General features: G+C 43.5%; 1 protein-coding gene and 2 pseudogenes across 3 annotated transcripts in view; all 3 read right to left on the reverse strand.

Annotated features, from left to right (window-relative positions):
* YES1 (YES proto-oncogene 1, Src family tyrosine kinase) overlaps positions 1-25,520 on the reverse strand; it is a 73,801-nt gene that overhangs the window by 35,646 nt on the left and 12,635 nt on the right. The window lies entirely within an intron of this gene.
* On the reverse strand, positions 22,256-22,904 carry LOC142427299 (profilin-1 pseudogene; annotated as a pseudogene).
* LOC142427285 (large ribosomal subunit protein uL13-like) lies at positions 23,817-24,835 on the reverse strand (annotated as a pseudogene).

Here is a 25,520-nt window from a genome sequence, read left to right on the forward strand (position 1 = left end):
TAAAGTAACATACAAATTAACACGAAACCTCAAAACTTACAAAGTTTTATTAAGTGCAACACAGGCCAGATATGAAGTCTGAAAATCTCCGGTGAAGATGAAGCACCTTTGGCCAAGTTGGGTCATTAGTCAAATAGCTTGTTGGTAGAAAAACCCTATAAATATTTGGTAATTATCATTCCCTCTACAAGTTCAGTCCACTTCTGAAAAAATAGCTGATTTTATACCTAACTTAAGGATTTTTATCCTTTTAGATCTCAAACTGACCTTATGCGTCAGTCTGGGTACATTAGAGAAACAAATCCAGAGAAACTCAAATGTATAAGAGAGTTTTCTATAAAGGTTAAGTGTACATTAAGAAAGCATCCTAACCCAGTGCTGTCCAAGCCCTTAAGTCCAACATTAGCCCATATGTCCAACACCAATCCACAAAGTCCTCCTCCATCTCACAAAATACATGCAATGATGGCGCCTGCAGGAGGAAAGCCAAGTCAGTGAACATGTAAGCATCTCAGCACTGACAGGGGTCTCCCCATGACTGCTCAAGCACGCAGAACTGCATCAGAGTAGGTCCATGTGGCTTCTCCTCAGTGATGTCTTGCAGGAAGTGAGTCTTGCCACCTGAAGCAGGGAACTGGCTAAGGCGGCTGTACCCTGGTCCGACTATCAGAGAGTAAGAGACCTGAGAACTAGAGAGAAAAGGTTCACAGAGCCATTTATCTCTCCACCCTTCAAATAACCTCATATGTGTTTATCGGCCAGGTTGGCAAAATAAACTTAACTATCTCACCTTCTGTAATTTTTGGGCTTTTTGTTATTTGGAGGGTTGGGTAGGTGGGTGAGACGGGTATTCCTGTTTTCTTAGAAAGATATTAAAAAAAATAAAACAAAGAGAGCTACGGTAGCTATTGTATTTGTTATGAGACCATGTTTCAAACTACCAAACTAATATTTTATACTTTTTTAGAACCTTTGCAAGCCCCTGGTTAAAATTTTGACCAGGAAATTACCGTGAAAAATCAGATTTTACTTTCAAGTGTTTTATAAATTAAACATGCCCTCCCCCCGAAACTTACAATGCAATTATTCTATGAGGTATACATCCACCATCTTTTCTGCTTTTCTATTTCTTTTGTAAGACTAAAGAACACGAGAAAATTAGGTGTACAGGATTTTTTTAGAAACTGTAAAAATTGGCCTGAGGCCCTTTTTTCTCCAATCTGTAGATATTTACTTATCTCTACTACAATCTTCTTGTAAGAATAGTATGGTGGTTTGTTTTTTGGAGAGTGGGAAATCTTCTTTTCTTATAAAGGTGTCTTTCCCCCCCCCCCTCAAACTTACAAACTCTTACTTTATACTTCTTAAAGAAACTTCCTATTTTTTTCATCCCAAGCCCAAATGAGTTATATCTTATTGCAAATCTCAGGTGACTAAAAAAAACCCAAATCACTGCCATCAAGTAGATTTCAACTTACAGCAAACCTAGAGAGGGCAGACCAGAGCTGGCCACTGTAAGACTTTACAGGAGTATAAAGTCTCATCTTTCTCCCGGGGAGCATCTCCTGGTTTCGAACTGCTGACCCTTCCAGTTAGGAGTCTAATATATAACTCACTCCACCACCAGGGTTCCCTTAGGTGACTTCTGCCATTTTCTGGTCAATGGTTACACAGCAAATTATGTTCCCACTTAACAACTTCTATGTAAATTGTTAGTAATAATTGTTACATTTTCCAAAACACATCAGTACCTCTTCAGTTGTGTTCTGGTTGTTTCATTTCCAGAACTTTAGTTTCTCTGCTCCCCTACCTTCTCGTGTTAGCTTTTGAGTAAATGCGGACCTTTTGGACTCACTTCAAACGAAACCTTCCTGCCATTCTTTATTGTGTGTCACTCTATGATTCCACTAAACAGCGATCTCAGAGGAGTGTCAGTTTACAGTTTAAAGAGTGTTTCAGGGCAACCGTCTCAAGATTCCTCTGGTCAGCTGGTCCAGTACACCGGTCTTTTTTTAAGAATCTGGGTTTTGTTCTATATTGTTCTTCATTTTATCAGGGACCGACATTTACAACCCTGGTCCGAACAGTCCGTAGTGGCAGCTGGGCACCAGTAAGTTCTTCTAGTCTCAGGATAGATGAGCGCATGGCTTGTGTTCTTTTGCATCTCACGAGTAAAAACCAATAGTTGAACTTAGGTGGCTGCTCCTAAGCTTTAGGGCACTAGACCCTACTCACCACTTCACTAGGATGCAAAAATACCAACCTGGTATCTGTGCATATCATACATAAGACCATTTCTACCTGTATATACTGAAGCGTGTACTATCTGTCTGCTTACACACACACACACACACACACACACACACACCGTGCACTCATTTGTTGTTCACAGTTATTGCAAATTCTTGAATTTTTATGTACTCGAGAAGACTTAATAAGGTTTGGTTAATTTAGTAATCAAATGTAAACAACTGGAACCATGAATTAAAACAGCACACCTGGGGGCAAGATTAGACAACAGGAGTAACAAGTAAGAAAACAGCCAGGTGTATTTTAGAAATCGAATTAAATCCATGGTGGTGAGCGTGGCTGGTGAACATGGCTGATTGAAAGTGTCAATCAGATTACTCTCTGTCTCTGTTTTCAGAAAGTAGGGATTTCCCTGACCTTATAGGCCTTCTCTAATAAATTTTTCCTAGAAATAGGGATAAGAAAGAGATCCTTAACAAATAACATTTTAATGGCTACCTGTTATGGATTGAAATGTATCCATCAACGATGTATAAATTTGGCTATGGTTTTCAGTATTACGTAGCTACCTTCCATTTGGGGATCTAAATTGTAAATTCTAACCTCTATGATATTAATGAGGCAGGGTGAGCGGCAATGTTAACAAGGTAGGATATGAGCTATCAAACTAGGTTGTATCATGAATCAATCTCAATTGAGATGAAAAAGACAGTAAGCAAGCAAGTAGAGGTCAGAGGGGACTGGCTACCAACAAAAAGGGGGGAAAGGCCCTAAGTAGAGAGTGTCCTTTGCACCCGAGCTCATTGTGCTGACATGTTCCCAGGGAAAAGTGATGCCAAGACACAGAGAAATCTCCAAGGAATGCAAGCCCAGAGGTGTTGAAAGGGGGCAAGGAGCTCACCCTCTTCCCTGAACAAACAGAACTACAGCCTTACACCCTGAATTCAGACTTCTGGCCTCCTCAACTGTGAAAGAATAATTTGCACTTGTTAAAGTAATCCACCTGTGCTTGATAAGGTCATTTCCTGTTGTAGCAGCAAAGCTCAGATAGTATCCAACGATTTCATTGTAACTTGTGCATATTATGTAATCATTTAAAACCACTTTCTCGGGTCGCCGAACCCCTGAGATGATGCACTAAGATAATCTTTAAACCTTCAACGAAAATCACCTCCTTGACTGTTACCAAACACTAGTCTAGCTTAACTAGCAAAGAAATGTCTGCCTTGGGAGTATGCTCCTCCAGGAGTGACCTCGATGACGTCACACTGGCAAGAGCAACTCAAAGATGCGACGGGGACTTTAGGAGGTGGTTCACATCAATGCCGGAGGAATCGCCCCAAAAGGAGGGTGAGACTAGATGCACAATTCTAAAAATATAATCAGTGCCGCTGAGTTAGTTCCGTAGAAACTCCTGAACTGATATATATTTTCCTCTGTATATTCTATGTCTCGACATACACTAAAATCAAAACCAAAGTCACTACCATCAAATCCATTCTGACTCATAAATGCTTAGTTTCAATTTCCTTACCATTTCCTCCATTCAAATCAATGCCAACATAATTCCACAGGTATCTACTAGTAAGAGGATACCGTATGTAAAGTACCAATTTTCCTTTTTAAATAACTTGTTTTCTCTTCTAAAAATAACACTCTACAGAATAGTTGTAATTATAGTGGATAAGCAATGATTTTCTAGCAATTTGTTGGAGAAGAACATGACCTTTTAAATTAATGGGGAAAGGGAAAGTCGGATCTTCTGAAACATCAGAACTTGTAAGGGGGGTTACAGGCGTCCTCTTCTGAGATCGAAAGGCCGAGATGTAGGATTAGTCTGTGTGTTGTCACGAATTACAGCTTCGATTCGGAACATCACTGCCAGCAGTTGATTCTGACTCTAGCCAGCCTAGGGGTCGGGGTAGGGCGGCCCTATGGGTTTTGGAGACTGTTAACTCTTCATGGGCATGGAAATCTCATCTTCTGCCCACCGAGCAGCTGACCTTCAGTTGGCAGTCCACTGTGTAACCACCACGCCACGAGGGCTTCTCTGGGCAGCCTTCGGGGAGCGGTGATCTCCTAAGGGGCTTGCCAGGGGTGTTACTGATGGAGAAGCCATACTGAGGCCACACAGCCATGAGTCACCCACCCCTGACGGCCTTGCTCCCGCTTCTGGAGCCCCCATCTGTGAGGTACTGATCATACTTTCAAGACCGTCTCCTTGGCCCTCACGTGCTCTTTTACGTCGGAATCTCAGCAAAGCCTTGGATGCCCCGTGAGCTCGTCCAGATGACACCTTTGTCTGTCTTTTGAGTGTGTGTGTCTTGTCTTTGCTCTGTGTAAGACTTAGTAAATGTTCTCCTGAAATGATATGTGAGCTCTGAGGTTTCTTTTGCAACCTGTAACTGTCAAAATAGAGGGGACCCTCTTTTAGATGGTCAACTGCCTACTGAGCCTCCAGTGGGCTGTCTTCTTGCAGGAAACCTCAAACTTACCACATCGGACACGAGACAGACCTATCAGCTCCCTCATTCAAACCCACTCTGTTCTCCGTCTCCTCTAGCTCAGTGAACGCCCGCCGTACAGTACAGGCTATAGCCAGAAACCAGTCACTGCTAACCCACCACTAATGCCCCTATGTCCTTTTCAGTATTCTCCACCCCGCCCCTAGAAGGGTGTGGTTCCCCCTGCCTCGGACAGCCTCACAATTGTGCCTATGCCCAAACCCATTGGTGCAGCCACTGTCGCTCCATCTCCCAGAGGCCTCGCCTCGCTCCTTTGCCCTGCCCCTCTTCTTTACCACGTGATGTCCTTCTGCAGGGACTCTCTCTCCTGATAGCACATCCAATGTGCATGAGACTAGTCTCGCCATCCTGGCCTCCGTTAGCACTCTGGCCGCACTTCTTCCAGGACAGACTTGTCTGCTCTTTTGGCAGTCCCCTAGTACCTTCACTAGTCTTTGTTAGTCCACAATTTAAAAGCACCGATTCTTCTCTGGTCTTTCTTATTTAACGTCCAACTGTCACATGCATATGAAAATCGAAAATACCATGGCTTGGGGTCAGGTGCAGCCTAGAAGTGTCTCAATACTTTAAAGGGGTCTTGTGCAGCAGACCAAATGCCTGGTACCTAATAAATGCTTAAAATAAGAATGAATAAGAACCAACTTTGGAGTGAGATCTTTATCTCAATCCTTCATCGGTCCCTTACTGTGATTCTTGATAAAATCACTTAAGCTTTTCGAAAGCCTAACTTTCTCAAGCTTCCCCCCCTCTCTTTTCCCCCATCTCCTTTGCTGCTATCAGTTGTAAAACAGAACACACATGCCTTAACAAAAACAAGTGTTTATTTTGGTTAAACCTTTCTAGCTTCAAGGACAGGATCTGACTTTTTAAAAGAACCCCCCAAAAAAAACCTCACTGCCAGAGGGTCAATTTTGACTCATGGAGACCCCAAATGGTACAGGACTGCCCCCCTTTGGGTTTCTGAGATTGTAAATCTTTACAGAGCAGACAGCCTCATTTTTCTCTCATAAAGTGGCTGGTGGCTTTGAACGACAGACTTCACAGTTAGCAATCCACTTCTTAATCTACTATGCCACTGAGGCTCATTAGAATCTGACTCAAAAACTCATTGCCATCAAGTCAATGCTGACTCATAGTGACCTCCTGTGAGTTTCTGAGATGTCACTGTTTACAGGAGTAGAAAGCCCAGTCTTTCTCCCAGAGAGCTGATGGTGGTTTCGAACTGCCGATCACGCAGCAGATGCAGCCCAACGTATAACCACTACACCACCAGCACTCTTGACTAAAGATAGTAAAAACAAAAGGGTGGGTTTTTGTTTTGTTTTGATTTTTAATACAAGTTATGAGAGTATCTGTGGAGTTCAAGTCATGAGAGGAAACTAGAACCCAGAGCCCACGTACTTTGGAGCCTGTAAAGTTAGTTGTTCATTTTCTCTGTCATGGTTCCTTTCCCACCATTTGCCTCAGTCTCTTTTTCAATGCAGATGCTCACAGCATTATAAGAAGATTTTAATTTTGTTGTTGAGAATATAGACAGGAAAACAGGCAACTCAAACGAGCTCTGCACGTATTGTTTACTGACACTGATGATATTCTTCCACTTGTGCACCCAAGCTCTCGCCTTTCATGATTTGTTCCACTCCATCACTGGGGCTCTCTACCCCGCAAACAGCTAGTCTCAGGAACTCACGGAACAGTTCTACCCACTGTCAGCATGGCTCCATGGCAATGAGTTGAAGGGACTTTTTGGTTTTGTTTTTCTTCCTCTTAAGGATCCTGGGGAAGCCTAGGTGGTGTAGTGGTTACACTCTGGGCTGCTAACTGTAAGGTCAGCAGTTCGAAATCACCAACCTCCGTGTGTGAGAAAGATGAAGCTTTAAAGTCCTGTAAAGAGTTACAGTCTTGGAAACTCACAAAGGGCAGTTGTACCCTGTCCCACAGGGTCTCTATGAGTTAGAATTGACTCAACAAGCAGTGAGTTTCAGGCTCCATAGTGATATTTCAAGTTGCTGTTGTCATTTTGATCTCATACAGAATAAAAAGCCATAATGGGTAAGGTGTACCTCTCTCTCTGCCCAACCCGCCCCCGTCCCTTCTCTCCTGACCACCTTATCTCTGACACTGAGTACATTAGACTCAGAGGGGCCCTATCTGTAGGTCAGAGAAGAACTGTCCTTTAAGCTTCAGAGACTTTAAATCTCCAAGGGAGCAGACAGCCTCATCTTTCTCCCATGGAGCAACTGGTAAGTTTAAAGGGATGCCCCTCAGTGGGAGCCCACTATTTCACTACTCACGTACTGCCACTCAGTCCATGTCAACGCATAATGACCCTACGGGACAGCATGGAACTGCCCCGGTGCGCTTAACTTTTTATGGGGGTTCAAAGTCCCATCTTTCTCCCAAGGAGCTGCTGGGGGTTTTGAACTGCTGACTGTTAACGGATTGCAGCCCCAAGTGTAACCACTTTGCCACCAGGGCTCCTTCTACATCACCAGAGTTCCTTAAAACTTAAGGAAGGCTCTTGTGCTACTTAAATTAAACTTCTGTTTGCTTTTTATATATACACTCATAAAATTTTGTTTATTTTGTTGTTAGACTATACACAGCAATCCGTCTACCAATTCAACAGTTCTACATGTACCGTTCACTAGCAATGACGGCGTTCTTCAGATTGCGCAACATTCTCACCTTCTTTTTCAGACTTGTGTCTCCCTGTTCGTGTTAGCTTAGGGTGACGACAGAAACAAATCCACTGACACTCATATAAGTGTATGAAAGAGCTTTCTATCAAGAAGTAATTATATAAACACATCCCAGTTGGTCCAACTCAAGCCTGTAAGTCTGCTACTAGTCCCTAAGTCCCTCTTCAGACTCACAAAGCCACATGTAATGATGCAGAATACAAGTGTATCACAGGAAGATGGGTGCAGTTTTGTGGACCCAATGGTGGGCTGTGGCAGCAACCAAGGTAACCCAGCAGAAAGGTGAAGGCAGAGAGAGAGGGGAGAGGTTCACAGGGCCTTCCTTATGAGAAGACCATGCCCGGAAGGAGTCACATTAGGCCATGACCCGATTGACAGGTTACACTCCACCTCTACACTTCTCTGTATCTTCAAGTTGACGTGAAATTATGTAACGATCACACTATTAATTAAATTTACTTTCCCCTAAGGTTACAATCTAATCTTTCTAATTGCTGTTGGCAATTTGAGACAACATAGATAGATCTTACAAGAGCCTAATGCTCGCAGGCATTTTTACTAGTTAAGCTAACCTATTGTATGGTTTCCCCAATCATCAGTTTGTGGTATGTGTTGGCTTGTGTGTCACAGTGATGCTGGAATCTAGGGTACCAATCTTTCAAATACCAGCAGGGTCACCATGGTGAGCAGGTTTCAGTGGAGCTTTAAGAACAGACTAGGAAGAAGGAAGAGGAGGCCATGTCCTGAGAAATTAGCCACTGAAAACCTAAGGACTAGTAGTGGAACACAGTCTAATACTAGTGCTGAAAATGAGAATAGGAAGGCACTCAAAATATTGACTAGGGAAGAGCAGACAGCCTCCTCAAAGCAGAGTTGACCTTAATGATGTGATTGGAGCAAACTTTCTGAAGCTCTGTTTGCTGATGGGGCAAAATTCAACAGGTACAAACCTCCATTACTAAGTGGAACATGGAAAGTCCAGAGTATGAACACAGACTTCCATCTTTCAACAGAGACCATTGTTGAGCAGCAATCTGTTTGGTTTTAAGACTACTTCAAGGAGATATTCTTGGTTAAAAGTTTAAAGATTATCTATGGGGAATAGATTCAGGGGTTCATCCAACCTTCATAGTTCCAGAAACTCTGGAGTCCATGAAAGAATCTGAGATTCTATAGTCCTTCCCCCTTTTGACTAGTGACTCTTCTACACAATCTTTGATCAAAATGTTCAAGAACAGTAGCCCGGGCCCTCTCCAGTGCTTTGGGTCTCCTGACAGAGGAGACCCTGCTCATGAAAGCAATTAGCCACACATCCCAAGTCCTCCTCCTAGTCCTGATTCTCTTTTGTCTGTTATTCCAAGTGAACAGAGACCAAGTGCTGTGCCTTGGATGGCTGCTGGTCAGCTGGCGTCTCGGTCTTTCTTCATCTTTCACTTCTACGGCCCTGCTCATCAGCTTCACCCTTCACTCCTGTAGCAGAACTGCTTCTTCTGCGCGTTGCTGCACATGGCAGAACTCACTTGCCAGCAGTTCCGGAGTTATAATCACCGTTTAAAACACTCCTCAAGGGACTTGTAAGTACCAGTTCCAAACTCCTAAGGGACTCTGGCTAGCTTGGGCCAGATGCCTGCTTCTGGGTCAGCCACCTCCAACAGAGACTGAGCTCACTACCCGAGCACGGCAGGCCCCACTTTAGCCACACAGATGGTAGAGAAAGGCCCTGGACAGTAAGTGCTTTGTAGAGGCACTCCTAAGGTCCACTACTCTATTTATTACGCAAAAGCTCCACTCGTCAGTACTATTTTAAGAGATTTCATTTAAGTGAACTAGCAGCAGTAAGAATGTACCATTAACTACCTAGAAGTTTAAAGTTATACTTCTGTGATCTTAAATTGAATCTGAATGGAAATAGGTACCATCAAAAACAGACTACCAGAAAGATATTTTTAATTAAAGACTAGATTAAGGGAGAGTTTAAGAAAGTGTTTTTAACGTACACAGTGTACTTACAGAGCTTAACAGAAAGTTGGAAAAATTCCTCAGAAAAACCCCCCAGGCCCCTTTTAAAAAGTGAACAGAATAAAATCTTAAGACAATGTGGAAAAAACATGGGGAAAGTCATCACATTTTTACAGTTTGTTAGCAATCGATAGTGGTGCAGCTGCTACAAGGTTAAGCCACAAGGCATGGCTACAAATTCCCATCAATCTATTAAACATAAATATCAACTTGTGAAGCTATTGCTGCGTCACCCATCCTGGCCATTTGGGCCTATCCACTTCCAGGGGCAGTGCTTCTACCCCTGAGCCTCCTGAAGGCGGGTAGCACGTCAAAAGGGCAGGCTTGGCACTCCCGAGGGGCTCAAACACTCAAGAATTCAAATCCTACTCCTTGTAAATGTTCTTTGAGTTTGGAGAACAGTAAGAAGGGGCAAGATCGGCATTGTAGGGTGGACAGGGCAAGGTTTCCAAACAATCTTCTCCTGTGCTGCTCTCGTTAGGCTCGTAAAAAATGACCAGGTGCCTTGCGGCACAAACAGTTCCTCCACACAGCTTTTCTGGCCTCCTCCCACCAATGCAGGTTTTTCAACTTTCTTAAAACTTTTTCATAAGTAGCCCCTGATATCTTAATTTGCCCTACAATGCAATCGATCAAGATTACTCCTTCTAAATGAATTCCCTGCCTTGAATTTAAGGGCCCAATAGATCCCTTACAAAGGCAGTTTGGGTTGGAATTTTTGGAACACACCCTCGAGCCTAACGCCCTAATGAGAACTGATGGCAGAGACTCATTACACACACTTGGAAAAAACCTGCACTGCAGTGAATTACTTAACATGGCTCTTTTAGCCATGGCCTGCTACTCCCACCACGTGGCCTTTCTTTCACTGATGGGTCTGGGTGAGAAGGGGCTGGAGGAGAGGATGCTGATTGGACTGGATTATAAGATTCAGCTGTGTGTGACTGCCATCCTGCTGGGTGTAAAACTAGCCTTCTTAGAAGGAAGAGGGGGAACTTTCATACTAGAAAGAGTTAAGAGTCAAGAGTAAGGTAGCCAGATTTTAACATTGGTAAAGCAGGACACCACTGATAAAACTCAGATCCTGGCAAAATAGCCGCAGGGCAGCCGAAAACCATATACCTTACCTAGCTTGTCGTGTATTCTTTCCCAAAATTGGGACTTTTAAAAAATGCTGTGGGACGCAGGAAAAATTGTTAAAAATCGGGACTGTCCCGCCAAAAGCAGGACGTTTGGTCACCGACTCATGAGTGAAAGATGTACTTTGGACTCAAAAATCCCTGCACACTAAGCCCCTTTGATGCAGAAAACAGCTTTGATAGGAGGAGCAGCAAGCGCAGAACCAGGAGCCACAGCAAGAGACCCATGGATAGATGGTCTTCCCCGCCCAGAGAGCAAGTATAACCAAGTGCTGCGTCTGGCCCAGAGGCTGGCTTGAGGAGCCTCTGAGAGACTGCGTTGAGGCTTATGGAGGAGTGTCATGCCCTTCGGGCATTTATTGGCACTTGTAAAAGATCTTTGCCACATTGCCTGGTACAGGGCAGAAGATAGGCCAAGAGGCCGAGGGTCAGTCAGAGAGGGACCTGCCAGCAGGCAGTGGTCAGAAGTGGCTGTCCTGTCTGAATAACTGCATCCTGGACATCTGTAACCTGATAATTGATGCTGACATTGATAACCCGTCAGCTTTGTGAAGCCAAGAGGAGCCCTAGTGGGGTATGGTGTTTACACATAGGGTCGCTAACCTCAAGGTCAAAAGTTTGAAACCACCAGCCTTTCCTCTGAAGAAAGACAAGGCTTTCTACTACAAAAGTTACAGTCTCAGCAACTCAAAGGGGCAGTTCTACCCTGTACTGTAGGCTCACTACGAGGCATGGACTTGACCACAGGAGTTTGTTTTGGCTTGGTTTTGTGAAGTCAAAGGTGGTCAGATGCCAACCCATGTCATGCATTTCATTTTGTTCCCACAAAGCTTATGCAAGTATGAACTGAAATCCTAGAAGCAATGCTTTTTGACTTTTCCCCATATATTAAAATTGAGTCCAGAAATCCAACTGCATGAAATGGGGAAACCAAGGTAAAACAATGAGAAATTAGTGAGCTGGTTGATTTTTTTTACCATATATTAATTTTCCATAATATGCAACTAATTGTAAAAGTTATTGCTCTTTATAAAATGACCCATTTTCATTTTTAATTATAGGTTTCATGTGTTATCATACTAATATTGAAGCAATAAAGATAGAAAATATATATATAAAGTAAAAATGCTTGGGCCATACAAATTTATTGACTAATCATTGAAGATATGTAATAGTATGAGACTTGGGGGCTAAGACACTGTATCACTTGCCTGTGGTTGCAAAACTAAGTGACAGAGTCAGGCGCTGAGATGCGGTCTCAATACCGATGTGGTTTTTGTTTTAAACTCGTAATAGCTTTGATTTAAAGCTTACACTACTCCTGAGATATAAGCTTTTGATTCTTCAGTTTCATCTGGTCTTCTCTTTTTTAAACAGGTAAAAAATATTTTCATAATATGATTCATTTAACATAACATAGTCAAAATATTCTCACTTTTACACGTAATCAAAATAAACGAGATGAGATATTTTGCATTTTCTCTCCCTTTCTGTTTTAAAAATAGTTCTATTGGGATATACTTTGCATATAATACAATTTATGCTTATTAAGATTAAAAATTAATCTTATCAAGAGTAAAAGTTCAGTCATATTCAGAAGAGTTGTGCAATCCTCACCACAATCAATTTCAGAACGTTTCTTCTTACTCGTTGTTAGTGCTCTAGTTCCCCCAGACCTCGCCTGCCATGCTCTGAGGTGTATAATCCAGTGCCGCTGATTATACTGTCTGTGCTGCTCAGCACTACTGATAGTGTCTTCCAGATTACTCCACCACCATCGACATAAACTCAATGGCCCCGAGGAGACAGCCCTTTCCCCTTCACCTATGGTAATCATTGGTCAAGTTTGTTTTTTTTGGGGGAGGGGGTGTCTTGATATAGTATTCATTTACCCTATATGTCCATGGTTAAATCGCTTTTAAAATGAGTTGTGTAATCACTATCTGTTCTAGGGCTCCCTCCCCCTCCCACATTCATTGTTTGGTCCCCAAATCCCCTCACCCTCCCATCTCCCACCCCGCACCCCTGGTCTTTTTCCTCTACACAAGTTCCTCGTCTGGTTTAGGAACAATCTGTTCCTTTTCAGCAAGCATCATCTCAGTGTGGGGGGGATCAGCTCCCCTGGATGTGCTCAAGGACCAGAGAATCCACATCTAAACCCGTAAGGTTCTGTGTTACCTTCTGCATTTTTAAGCATGTGCAACCAAAATTCCGCACTCTAGTTGTGCCACAAACCCTGGGTACAGCCCCACTGTGTGGCCTAGGTACACCACCAACTTGACCACTGTAACATCAAAAGGGCATACATTACTACTTCTATAAAGCGAGCGACATCTTACAGATACTTGGTGGCTTTCTGGACATGCATACACTTGATGGCCTGGGCAGTTTCACAGATGGCCTTAAAGTGGACTAGAAGATTTGCACCTATTGATGTGTAGGATTTTGTGGGCTTTCTGGGTCAAGGGAGCAGTAAATCATTTTTGTAGATCACCTCGGGCTGCTACCAAACTAAAAAGTTCACTGCCATCCAGTTGATTCTGACTCATTGAGACCCTAAAGAACATCCCTATGGGAAAAGCTATGAGGGGGCACCCCTCAAAAAGAACCGGAATCGCCCTCTCCAAGCTATGTATTTAAATATTTTTATAAAACAACCTAATCACCTTCAAAGTACTCTCCCCATCACACTTAGTACATTTGTCAAATCTGCTATTCCATTCTTGGAAACATCTTTCAAACTCATCTGGGTGGCTGACAGCACCTCCCTGTTTTTTTCCTTTACCTCTTCTCGTCGTCAATTCACTGTCCTTCTGTATCCCTCTTCACTCGAGGAAACAAAAAGAAGTCCCAAGGAGCGAGGTCAGGTGAGTAAAGTGCGTGGGGCAAGAGAGGTATGCTGATTTTTGCCAAACACAGGCACACTGAGATGGCTGCATGAACAGGTGCATTGTTGTGGTAGCAAAACCAGTCCCCTGTCTGTCACAAATTGGACCTTTTTTGGCACACACTGTTACCCAATCTTTTCAGAACCTCTAAATAGAAAGCTTGATTAACAGTCTGACCTGGTGGAACAAACTCAAAATCCACTAAGAATGGACAATTTCTTCCATTCAGGAAGTTGATGGATGTCCAGAACAAGGTTTGTCTACAAATCGACATTTCACCTTTTTTGAAACGATAAAACCACGCATGTACCTGAGATTTTCCCCATAGCGCTGTCCTTGGAAGCTGTGTTCAACGTCACAACATTTTTCTGAGCAGGAAACAAAATTTCACAGCCACACACTGTTCTCTTAAATTGGCCATCACAAAAAAAAAGGTTTGAGGGAAACTGCTTTGACAACAAAGTTCACTGTGACCAGAAGGAACCTTCCCAGGTGATACCACTGGGTGCACTAACTCAGAGGGAGTTGCTCCATGCTTGCTCACCTAGGGGGAAGAATGTGTACTACAAAAGCTCCACCCAGCAGTTTTTTTTCCTCATTTGGGGGGGGGGGGGAGTAACCCCTTGTATATTCATTTTTCTAATGCTGCCTTTTCTAAGAGAGCATCTGTGGGCTTGTAACATTATTCCATCTTTAAAGCCAGCAACTCTCTGATCTTGCTTCGATTCTAACGTTTCTGCCTCTCATGTCCACTTTTTAAGACGCTCAGTGACTACACTGGTGCCTTCCAGGATTGTACACGATAATTTTAAATCAACTGATGGCCAACACTACCACTGTGCTCTTCCTTGCAACCAAAATACGCTAATGAAAGTTATACTGATCTGTTAGGGTTCAGTGAATTGGTTCAAAATTTATCACAATTTAAAGCTAATTCTATACTGTAACACTGCTGAGCTAAGAGAATGTTCTAATTTCTCTCCAAGTAATTGAATCAATGGGTTGAACAATACTCATTCTAACTAGGTCTCAGATAAAGACATAAACTACTAGGAGTTACTGGCTTCTCCTTCCTGACCAACCTTCTGAAGTGCTCATCTTCAGAGAGCACGGACTTTCACCTGGCTACAAGGGGAGAGAAATGCGGTCAAAGGGCTGAGTCCTGGTAGCGGGCTGTGGCTGGCACTGTATTGGGTCCAGCCTAGTCAGAGGACACTCGGAAACCAAACTCTTCAAATGTCCCTGAATATGAATGAGAATTCGGCAGAAGCTGGGCCGGGCTGCGCACAACCACGAACAGCAGGACTCAATGGCAGGAGATGGGGAGTGAGTGGGTGATTTCTTTCTTTCTTTGTCACACCACCACCCATGGAAGCATGTCCCCTTTTTCCCACTGGAGGGAAGGGAAGGAGTATTTGATAAGTGCTTAATTTAAGTAATGCATGAAGAATAAGGAAACCTGGGGTAAAACTGTCTATTGTTACAGTTAGTCAGAGGGCTGGGAACTCTATCTGGAGTGGAAATGCACATTTGTAGCAAGGGGTTGGACTAGAATGAACTGGCTCGAAACTATGGTTAACCTTCAGCAACAGTTCCAAAATCTAACTAATTGCCATCGACTCCATACAGATGTACAGGGGCCCCAGAGGGCATGGTCGAACTGCCCTTGTGAGTTTCCAAGGCTGTAACTCTCGGTGGGAGTAAAAAGCCCTTGGAGCTGCTGGGGGGTTCTGAACTGCTGATCTTACAGTTAGCAAGTAACCCAACAAGTAACCACCACACCACAGGCTCCTGTTCTGCAACATTTATTACTATTGAAAAAATAGTAATTAATAAATCCATATACAAAAATATTTTTATATAAAAGACTCTTACACCTGGGCCAAGAGTTAACGCTTTAAAAAAATTATGGCACCATTAAAGTTCTAATAATGGATTTTGTGAAGAAAAATGTCTATGCAGCTGTTTTAAAATATTTTTAAAGTAAATTTTGCTCTATTTAAACATTCTATCTTTTTAAGTTAGCTAAAACACCGACAATTTTTATACCAATTTTTTTCATTTTTAAGTGAATTAAGATGCATTCTGAATTAAACTGAATTGTTACACTGTATTATTTTGATCCAAATACAAGAGCACTTCAAAAAGTTCATGGAAAAATCTCAGTTTTGAAACACCCCCCCAATGTGCTTAGATATTATTAAAACAAAAATTAATACTGTGAACAATTTCAGTAGAGTAGCTGGTGGCATTCATTTTTATAAACATGTATCACTTACGATGAATGATTTCCTCTGGAATCTGTCATTACTGGTGAGATGTTGTCAATTATTTAATGTGACCCTTTTAGCCAGAATCTTTTTTGTTTGGTTTATTGTATAATCCCATTTGGGAGGCAGTTTTCTGTTACAAGATTAAGATGGAATGCATTATAAGTCTCTACTTCACAAGAGGGCATAAACAAACCCACCACCCTTTGTTTCTTGGGGGATATTGTATGCCCAAAGACAAAAACCACACCTCTATCAAGGCCATTCCCCTGTATAAAAGTCTTCTCAGAAATAGAAGTCCCAGGACCACTGGAAGAAATCTGCCTGAAGGGGTGGAAGCTCAAGGAACCAGAGGCTGTGGCTCTGAGACTACAGGGCAAAGCTGAGACTGGGTGACTGGGAGGCAAGGTAGTGGGCTGGCTTCCTGGCCCAGGGAAACAAAGGCCAATGGACCAAGCAAGTGGCTAAGGGCTACAGAGCCAGTGGGCTGCAGACTGAGGAGAGATGTTGCTGTGGACCACACACTGTAGTCTTGAAGTTTTCTGATCCTGGATTGTGGTAACTTGTTAACTTTCCTAATAAACCCCCCTTAATCTGAGTACAGTCTGTGAGTTCTGTTTGACCACTGCAGTACACGATCAAACTCAGCACAGAAGGAGAGCGCTGTGAGCAGAACAGTCGGTGTCAAAATGGATAAAAGAAAGATGGAGGGTGGAGTTATGTCTGATGTCTGCCTTGTGGCAATAAGAAAAACAGAAACTCACCCACTGTCATCAAGTTGATCCCAGCTCACAGCGACCCTACACGGAAGCCAGAGGAGGTCAGAGAGGGCCCCTGTGCCATTTACGCATCCAGCATAATAAACCATATTTCCTTGTATGCATATAGACATTGTCCTATCGCAAGCAGCACCGTATTTCAAGATAGATCTTGAGATGAACTTCTTTTTCTGAATGGACATTCCAGAGTACTTCATTGTGCTCATGCCGAACATGTACAGGAGGGCATTGTTCAAATAGAACAGGAGAATAAGGTCTGGCTTAAAATCAGGGAAGGCCTTATATGCTCAATGAAGCCAAACGTGTGCATAAGCAAAAGTGGTGAAGAAAGCAGATGGTGCTATCAAAAGATATAGCGTCTGGAGTCTTAAAGGCTCAAAGATAAACAAGTGGCCATATAGCTCAGAAGCAACAAAGCCCACATGGAAGAAACACCAACTTGTGTGACCACGAGCTATTGAAGGGATCAGGTATTAAGCATCAAGGAATATAAAATCACATCATTGAAAAGGTGGGTGAGTACAGAGTGGAGACTCAAAGCCCAAAGGTAGCCAACCGGACACCCCTTACTGAGGGGCTGTGGGGAGGAGATGAACCAGGCAGGGTGCAGGGTAGCAACGATGAAACATAGAACTTTCCTCTAGTTCTTAAATACTTCCTCCCCCACTATCATGATCCCAATACTACCTTGCAAATCTGGCTAGACCAGAGGATGTACATTGGCACAGATAGCAACTGGAAACACAGGGAATCCAGGACAGATGACTCCTCCAGAACCAGTGATGAGAGCGGCGATGCATGGAGGGTGGAGAGAATGTGGGGTAGAAAGGGGGGAACTGATTACAGGAATCTACACATAGCCTCATCCCTGGGGGAGGGACAGCAGAGAAGAGGGCAGGGGGAGACGTCATACAGTGTAAGATATGACAAAATAATAATAATATATGAATGATGAAGGGTTCACGAGGTGGGGGGGAGTGGGGAGGGAGGTGGAAAATGAGCAACAGATATTAAGGGCTCAAGTAGAAGGCAAATGTTTTGAGAATGATAATGGCAACAAATGTACATACTTTTTAACATAATGTATGTATGTATGTATGTATGGATGGATGGATGGATTGTGATAAGAACTGTACGAGCCCCCAATAAAATGATTTCTTAAAAATCAGGGAAGGTATGTATTAGGGCTATATCCTTTCACTAACTATACTTCCTCTATCTGTAAACTGGGCAAATAATCCTAGAAGTCAGACTATCTGGCTAGACCAGAGGATGTACACTGGTGCAGATAGGAGCTGGAGGCACAGGGAATCCAGGGCGGATGATCCCTTCAGGACCAGGGGTGTGCGTGGCAATACTGGGAGGGTAGAGGGAGAGTGGGTTGGAAAGGGGGAACTGATTTCAAGGATCTACATGTGACCTCCTCCCTGGGGGATGGACAGCAGAAAAGTGGGTGAAGGGAGCTGTCAGACAGGGCAAGATATGACAAAATAATAATTTATAAATTATCAAGGGCTCATGAGGGACTGGGGAGCAGAGAGGGAGGGTAAAAAATGAGGAGCTGTTGCCAGGGGCTTAAGTGGGGAGCATATGTTTTGAGAATGATGAGGGCAATGAATGTACGGATGTGCTGTACACAATTGATATATGTATGGATTGTGATAAGAGTTGTTTGAGCCCCTAATAAAACGATTAAAAACAATAACAACAACAAAAAGTCAGACTATATGAAGAAGAAGATGGTGTAAGAATTGGAAGAAGGTGCCTTAACAATCTTCGATATCCAGATGACACAGCTTTCCTTCTTGAAAGCAAGGAAGCTGAAGTACTTGCTGATGAACATCAAGGACTGCAGTTTTCAGTCTGGATTATAACTTGAAGTAAAGAACACGAAAATCTTTATAAACTGGACCAACAAGTAACATCATGATCAATGGAAAAAAGATTGAAGCTGGTAAGCATTTCATCTTGCTAGGACACACAAGCAATGCTCATGGAAGCAGCAGTCACGAACTGAAAGGACATGTTGCACGGGGCAAATCTACCGTAAAAGACCTTATGCTGAAGAGCAAGGATGTCTCTTTGAGGACTAAAGTGTGCCTGACACAAGCCGTGATGTTTTCATCACTTTAGGTGCATGTGAAAGACTGAAGAAGAATGGATGCATTTGAACTACAGTGCTGGTGAAGAGTACTGAAGTGCCACGGACTGCCAGATGAACAAATCATTTTGTGCTGAAAGAAATACAGCCAAAATATCCCTTTGAAGTGAAGATGCTGAGACTTTATCTCACTTAACTAGGACATGTAATCAAGAGAGACTAGGACCTGGTAAAGGACATCATGCTTGGTAAAGTAAAAGGGCGGCGACAAGTAGAAGACTGTTGACGAGAGGGCTTGACACTGGTTTCAACAATGGACTCCAACACAACTACCACCAGCATGGCTCAAGACCCTGCAGGGTTGTTGTACAAAGGTTGCTCCGAGTTGCCCTTGACAACACTGAACAACAATAACAAGAGCCATAGTTTTTATGACTCCCAACTAACAACTGGGTAGGACCTTGCAGATGAAGTATGTTTCCTCTTATCCGGATGGGTCTGGGTGAGATAGAGCAAGAGAAAATGTTGATAGGAAATTATGATTCTGTTGTGAGTGATTGTTAACACGGTTAAACGTGATTTTAAAAACTTAGGACTCTAACATGGGGACTGGTCAGTTTTGCCATCTTACTGGGTGTGATAGTTACATAATCTGTTGTCAATTTGAGACTTAAGAGTGAATGGGGTGGAGTTTAGCCTGTCAATCAGGTCAGTTTGATGACCTCATTTGGAGGCACTAAGGAGATAAATAGCTCACTGGAGGTGGGGCACATACTCACTCCCTGCGAGACATTCCTGTTGAGAAGACACATGGAGCTACGCTAGAGCCCTAGAGTTGAAGAAGCCCCTGCCAGCACTGAGATGCTTCTTCTGCCACTGGATCCACAAGACTTTCCACCCACTGGCCTGTGATCTTCCTGCATTTGGTGTCATTGCATATGTTGCAGGAGTCTGAAGAGGAATTTATAGACTGGTATCAAACATATGGGCTAATATCTGACTTAGGAATTTGATCTGGACTGGGCTAGGATGTTTTCTCAATATTCAATTACTCTTAGATATAAAACTCTTTCTTATACACATGAGTGTCCATGAATTTTTCTCTCTAGTCTACCCAGACTAACACACTGGGTATAAAATATGCCCTGCCCTGGTGAAGTAGTGGTTACTTGAGCTGCTATTTGCTAGCTCCCTAGTTCAAAACCACCAGCCACTCTGTGGAAGAATGACAAATCTTTCTTCGCCCTTAAAGAGTTAAAGTCTCAGGAACCCACAGGGGTAATTCGATCCTGATCTATATGGAATTAGAATCCATTTGAAGATAGTAAATGAGCTGGGTATAAAATGAGTCATCACAGGAAAGCTATGTGCCTTTGGGCAGGAGATGTCTTTATTGAGTAAGATGTGTCTAGGCAATTGGGCTAAGTTTACTGGTCCAGGAACAAGAGCTGAGTGCATTGGGGCTAAGTCTACCAATACATGCCCAAAAGGTACTGGGGTGGCTTACCGTTTCACAATTTATGGGGGCACTAAAAGAGTTTTGCAACCTTGCAGGAGCAAGGCAAAAGCCAAGGTATCTAGTAGCTGAGATTCCAAAGAAGAAAGACGCCAGCAGCCTGGCCTGCCTGCCTGGGAACATGGTGTGGGAGAGTAGTCCTGACTAAAGACCTGTGTGTGTTGAGCATTTTTAATTGTTAACTTCCCTAAGAAAGCCCACACCACTGTGAATATGTGGGTTCTCTGTGGCCACTGCAATGAGTTACCACAGCCAGCCTGGTCAGAATAAGAACAGGTAATGAGTGAGAGAGGGCAGAGGCCCATCTAGCATCAGCCAAACAGGAACCAGTCTTGGCCTGGTGCTGAAGCTGCTCCCCTTCACGTCAGATGAGGAGTTCAGATGCCTGCCTTCCATGCCCTTTTTACCATTTCTTTCAGGTTATCTGAAGAAGGAAGAAGTACTATACTACATTGGTAATTGGGAGAGGACAAAGTTCTTTTCTAGCACTCTGCATAGTATAGACATAATTTTTTTTTAATTTGCAGAATCGAACTGCAGATTCTTTTAACCGTCAACATTCAGACCTAGACCCAAGAGAGAAACACAGCTCAACAGCTTAATATTTAAAGGTGGGATCTTTAATTGACAGGCGAGGGGATTAAAAGACGGCAACACCCTGGAAATTTTACTATAGGTAAAGACAAACTCATTCCATAGTAGATTGAAATATGGCAGATTCAGGTTAATTTACCAGAGATCTGCATCTCCTTTTAGGGTGTGAACATCTTATCATGTCGTATGGCTTCATTGCTTTCACAACAAAGCGCCAGTCAATACAAAGTGGGCAACAAGACAACGGCAGCTGTATGCGGAAAGCAAAATGCACTGAGCATCTCCATCCACTCTTGACATTGCTCTATCAGTTCAGGGCGTCAAGAACAACTGACAGTAACAACTGTTTCCATCATTTATTATTTAGGAGGCCAGGGTACAACTGCCCTTGTGTGTTTCTGAGTCTGATACATGGATGCTTCAAAAAGTCAAGGAAAACGGAACAGGAAAACAGAATTTCCCTTGACCTTTGTGAAGTCCCTTCATATGTTTTAAAAGAGTTCATTTCTTCTACATTTTAAATCGCTAAATATGATTTTGCCTGCTTTGGTTTTCGCTAAATATTAGAGTAAAAATTTAATGTGGATATGATTAAACAGATCAAGGGGCACCTAAACTGTTAGGTACATCTTCACTGAAGTCACAATATTGTCAATTATTATTTTTATTTATAAATCACAATATTAGTTATATTTATTTTTATTAAAACAACACAATATTAAGTCATTAATTCTTACTTAAAACCTATATGAATGATTTTATTTCAGTTAGATGAGATTGTCACATTAAAAGGAGCCATGAACTTGGTATCAAAGAAGGCTCGATGTTTTCTGCCTTTCTACCTTTCATGACACAGGAAAAGCCTTGACCATGGGCCACAAATGACAATTTACATCCTCTCTCCAGTTCCTTGGAACGGCCTAAGAATTAGAGCCAGAGCTTTTGTACAATACGTGGAAGGCTCTTTATTTCTATACTATTTCAACCCTGTAATAAAATTTTTAAATGAGTACAAAATAATGATAAGTATAAGCCAACATTTAAGACAGACAAGAACACATTTTAAACATATTTTGTTTCAAAGTGCACTACATAAAGGAGTAAAGGGTTCCATCCAGAAAGTCATAAGTACTCAGTGTAAAATTATATTCAGGCTCCATAAATTAAGCATTTTTATAATCCTGACTCTAGCTTGTGCTCTTATCCGCCATTGTAACACCTGTTTTAACAGTGTTGGCTTGCTCAAAGTATATAAAGCTCAAGCACATAAAGTTTGTTGGACAAATCAGATAAAAATTTGTCATGTTATTTTGGCTCATGGGTTATTACATCACTTGTGTTAAGAATGAATATTTAAAACACCATAAACCAAGCCACATACTCATATATTCATAAACTACTTCTGGCTGGAAAACTTTTTTATTCATATTTTTTTAGCAGAATCTTTTTTTATTCAGAAAAAAAACAAAATCAAAGTTTTCCAACCACACACAGGAGGGATGGGTAGGAGGAGGTGCCTGTCCATCCAGCCCCCACCCCCCACCCCATATGGTTTTGGCAGCAATAAGGGGTATGGGGTAATGGCCCCAAAAAATAAAAATGGTGTGTGTGTATGGGGGGGTTGCAAAAGCAGTGGGAAGTGGTGGGGGGGGAAGGGGCAGACGAGGTCAGTACTGGGAACGCCGCAGGTGAGAAGCCATTTCATAACATTTCTTGTTGATCAAACCACCGTGGACCCCTTCTTTGCCCATCAGCAGGACTAGCGTCTTGGCAGTCATGGTGACAGTGAGGTTGAAGGTGGGGGCTCCGCCAGTCCTCTTGGTGCGAAGATCCATGGTGTATTCCCCGTCTGTCAGCAGTGACTACCGGATCACAGAACATTTCTGGCCCCCAAGTGTCAGCCCATTCACGAAAAAACTTGACCGGTCTTTGCCAACAAGAGCTCCAACCTCGGCTGGCGTGATGTTGACGAAGGTTTTCCCGGGGACAGCGGCCCAGACAGAGGGCGAGTCCTTACAGCCCACGATGGCCGCGTCCTGACAGGTCCGGTCCGCCATGAGGTTGTCGATGTAGGCGCTCCACCCGGCCATGGCGTTGCTACTGGGGCAGCTTCTCGGAGCTTCTGCTGGGGCCGCGGGCTGAGCTTGGCTGCCTCGGGCGGGCGGGGGGAAGGCGGAGAGCTCGGGGCACGCGCTGCTGTCCGGACCGCGGCTCTGCTAGCTGTGCAGCAGCAGCCCTCGCACTTCCTCTATTCATATTATTTACGTCTGTTTAGTATTAACAACAGAGCTGATGCTATAAACTACAAAGAAATGAGATGACAGTGTTCCGTGACTCAATGCCATTATGTCAGAGTAATTAAAAATTCAATTATCAAATAGCAAGAGTAGTAACTTTCTAGCAAACCAGTGAGCTACAGAAAAGGATGTATTCACACCAAAAGTCACGTGCTTACACACCTCATACTAGAAAAGAAAAAAAAAAAGATGTATTAAGAACATAGGGGGGCAAAACACCCAAGAATTTTACTAGTGCTTGAAAATTATACTAGATTTTCTTTTTCTCTTGTTTGTAATTTTTCTCAAGTAAATCCTTAAGTATTTTTCTCATAAATAAGTATACTGGAAAAATGTACTACAACCATACAAGATTTTAAAATAATCTGGGGACTACGTTTATCTCTGCTAATAAAGGTTTAACAATGAAATGGGATGGACTTTCCAGGCAGATACAAACTGCTAAGATTAACTTTGTTGTTTTTTTTAAAATCAATAAGATCATTTAAACTTTGTCCAAAACTCCACCCAAAAAGTACAAGTATGTATTTCCATAGCAAATTATCTAAAACTTTCAAGAATGAGTCAGCCTGTAATGTAGGGGTTACGTATTGGGCTGCGATCCGCGTGGCCAGCAGTTTGAAACCACGGACAACTCCGTGGATCACAGTTCTCTTCGACCCACATGGATCGCCACGCGTCAGAATCAATCCACCCTAACATTCTTTTTTTTTTCCTGTGGTTCACAGGCATTTATTAGTTTTAAGTTACAGACCAGGAAAGCAGTGAGGGCGGTGCTGCAGCCCTGCACATGCAAATCCCACGCCTCTCTACCCCAGGAGCACCTGGCACAGCACAAGCTCCAGGCCTGTTTCACTGGCTGCAGAGTGCAGTGCTGAACCAGTCTTTACAGCCAATGCCCAACACGCGTGTTTGTTCTCTCCCTGTCTTCTAGCTCAGTTCCCGGCAGATGCTGGCTGCCAAAGCTAACCAGCCAATAGCTGCAGACTTCACGGAAAGACCTCACAGATGGGTGCTGTGGGCCTGAGCTTCATCTAGGCACTTTCTGTGCCACCTGAGCCCGCTGTGACTGAGGGGGTCCCCATGTCCCAGGATGGCCATGGAGGAAGGGCACGGTAGGCCAGTGAAGGACTAAGTCTTTATTGGGCTCAGACCAGGAGTCCATGGGTCTTTAGAACCTCTGTGTACTTGTTGATCTTTGTCTCCAAGTTCTTCTCGGCCTGTTTCTGCAGCCTCATGAGCTGCTTCTTCTTCCTGTCATGGATCTTGGCCTTCTCCTTCCTCTTCTCCTCCAGGGTTGCTGTCACCGCCTGGTACTTCCAGCCCACCTCATGGGCTAGTCTGCCCAGGTAAGCAAACTTGCGTGTGGGCTTCAGTCGCACCACCTTGAGGGCAGCAGGGACCACCATCCGCTTTTTCTTGTCATAGGGGGGTGGGATCCCATCAAACACTTTGAGCCAGTCTAGGGCAGCCTGGCCCCGCTTGGTCTTGAGGGGCAGCATGCCTCGCACGGTTCTCCAGAAGATGCGGCTTGGGGCCCGGAAGTGGTAGGGGCCGTGGGAGGGGTTGGTGTTCATGCGCTTCCTGAGGAAAGCCAGGTACTTCAACTTGTTTCTGTAGAAGTTTCCTGAAATGTTGATGCCCTCACAGCGCACCACCACCACCTTGCGGCCCAGCAGCACTTGCTTGGCCACAATGGCCGCCAGCCGGCCCAGGAGATGGCAGCACCAGGACCTGCCCCTCCGCCATCTTCGGCAGTCGCCTGGGAAAGCCCACCCTAACATTCTTGTTGATGCTTTTTTTCTTTTGACTGCTCTTTAATTCATTCCAAGAAAAGGTTTCTTTCTTATTTTTTGCTAACAAAAAGTATGTTAAAATAAGTCAGTTAAGTCCTGACAAAGATAGTTTGGAGTCCCTAAGGAGACAAGAAAACGAGAGAAAAAAGCTGAAATAATTAGTGCAGAGGTTCTGTGTCATGTAGATCTCTCTTCCGACCCTCAGGAATTCTCTCCCGGGACAACCACAAACAGCATATCCCTGCACTGATCCGTCACTAACCAGAGAGCTTTTCTGGAGGAAGCCACTGCACTAAAGATCCCTAATACAGCTACTCGACCGACTGACTGGAAGAGAGCCAGGTTTGGATTCGCTCCAAAGAAAGGGGACCTGCCAGAATGCTCTCACTGTAGAACAGTATCACTGGTAGCACATGCAGGTGAAGCTCTGCTGAAGAGCATCCAACAGCAGTTGCAGCAGCACATCAACCGGGAACTACCAGAGGTCCCGGCCAGATTCAGAAGAGGGTGTAGAACAAGGGTGATCACCGCTGATGTCAGGTAGCTCTGGACTCAAAGCAGAGAACACCAGAAAGATGTCTGCTTGTGATTTATTGACTATGTGAAGGCATTTGACTGTGTGGATCAAAATAAACTCTGCATAA

This window comes from Tenrec ecaudatus, chromosome 15 (assembly GCF_050624435.1).
Source record: "Tenrec ecaudatus isolate mTenEca1 chromosome 15, mTenEca1.hap1, whole genome shotgun sequence".
Lineage (NCBI taxonomy): Eukaryota > Metazoa > Chordata > Mammalia > Afrosoricida > Tenrecidae > Tenrec > Tenrec ecaudatus.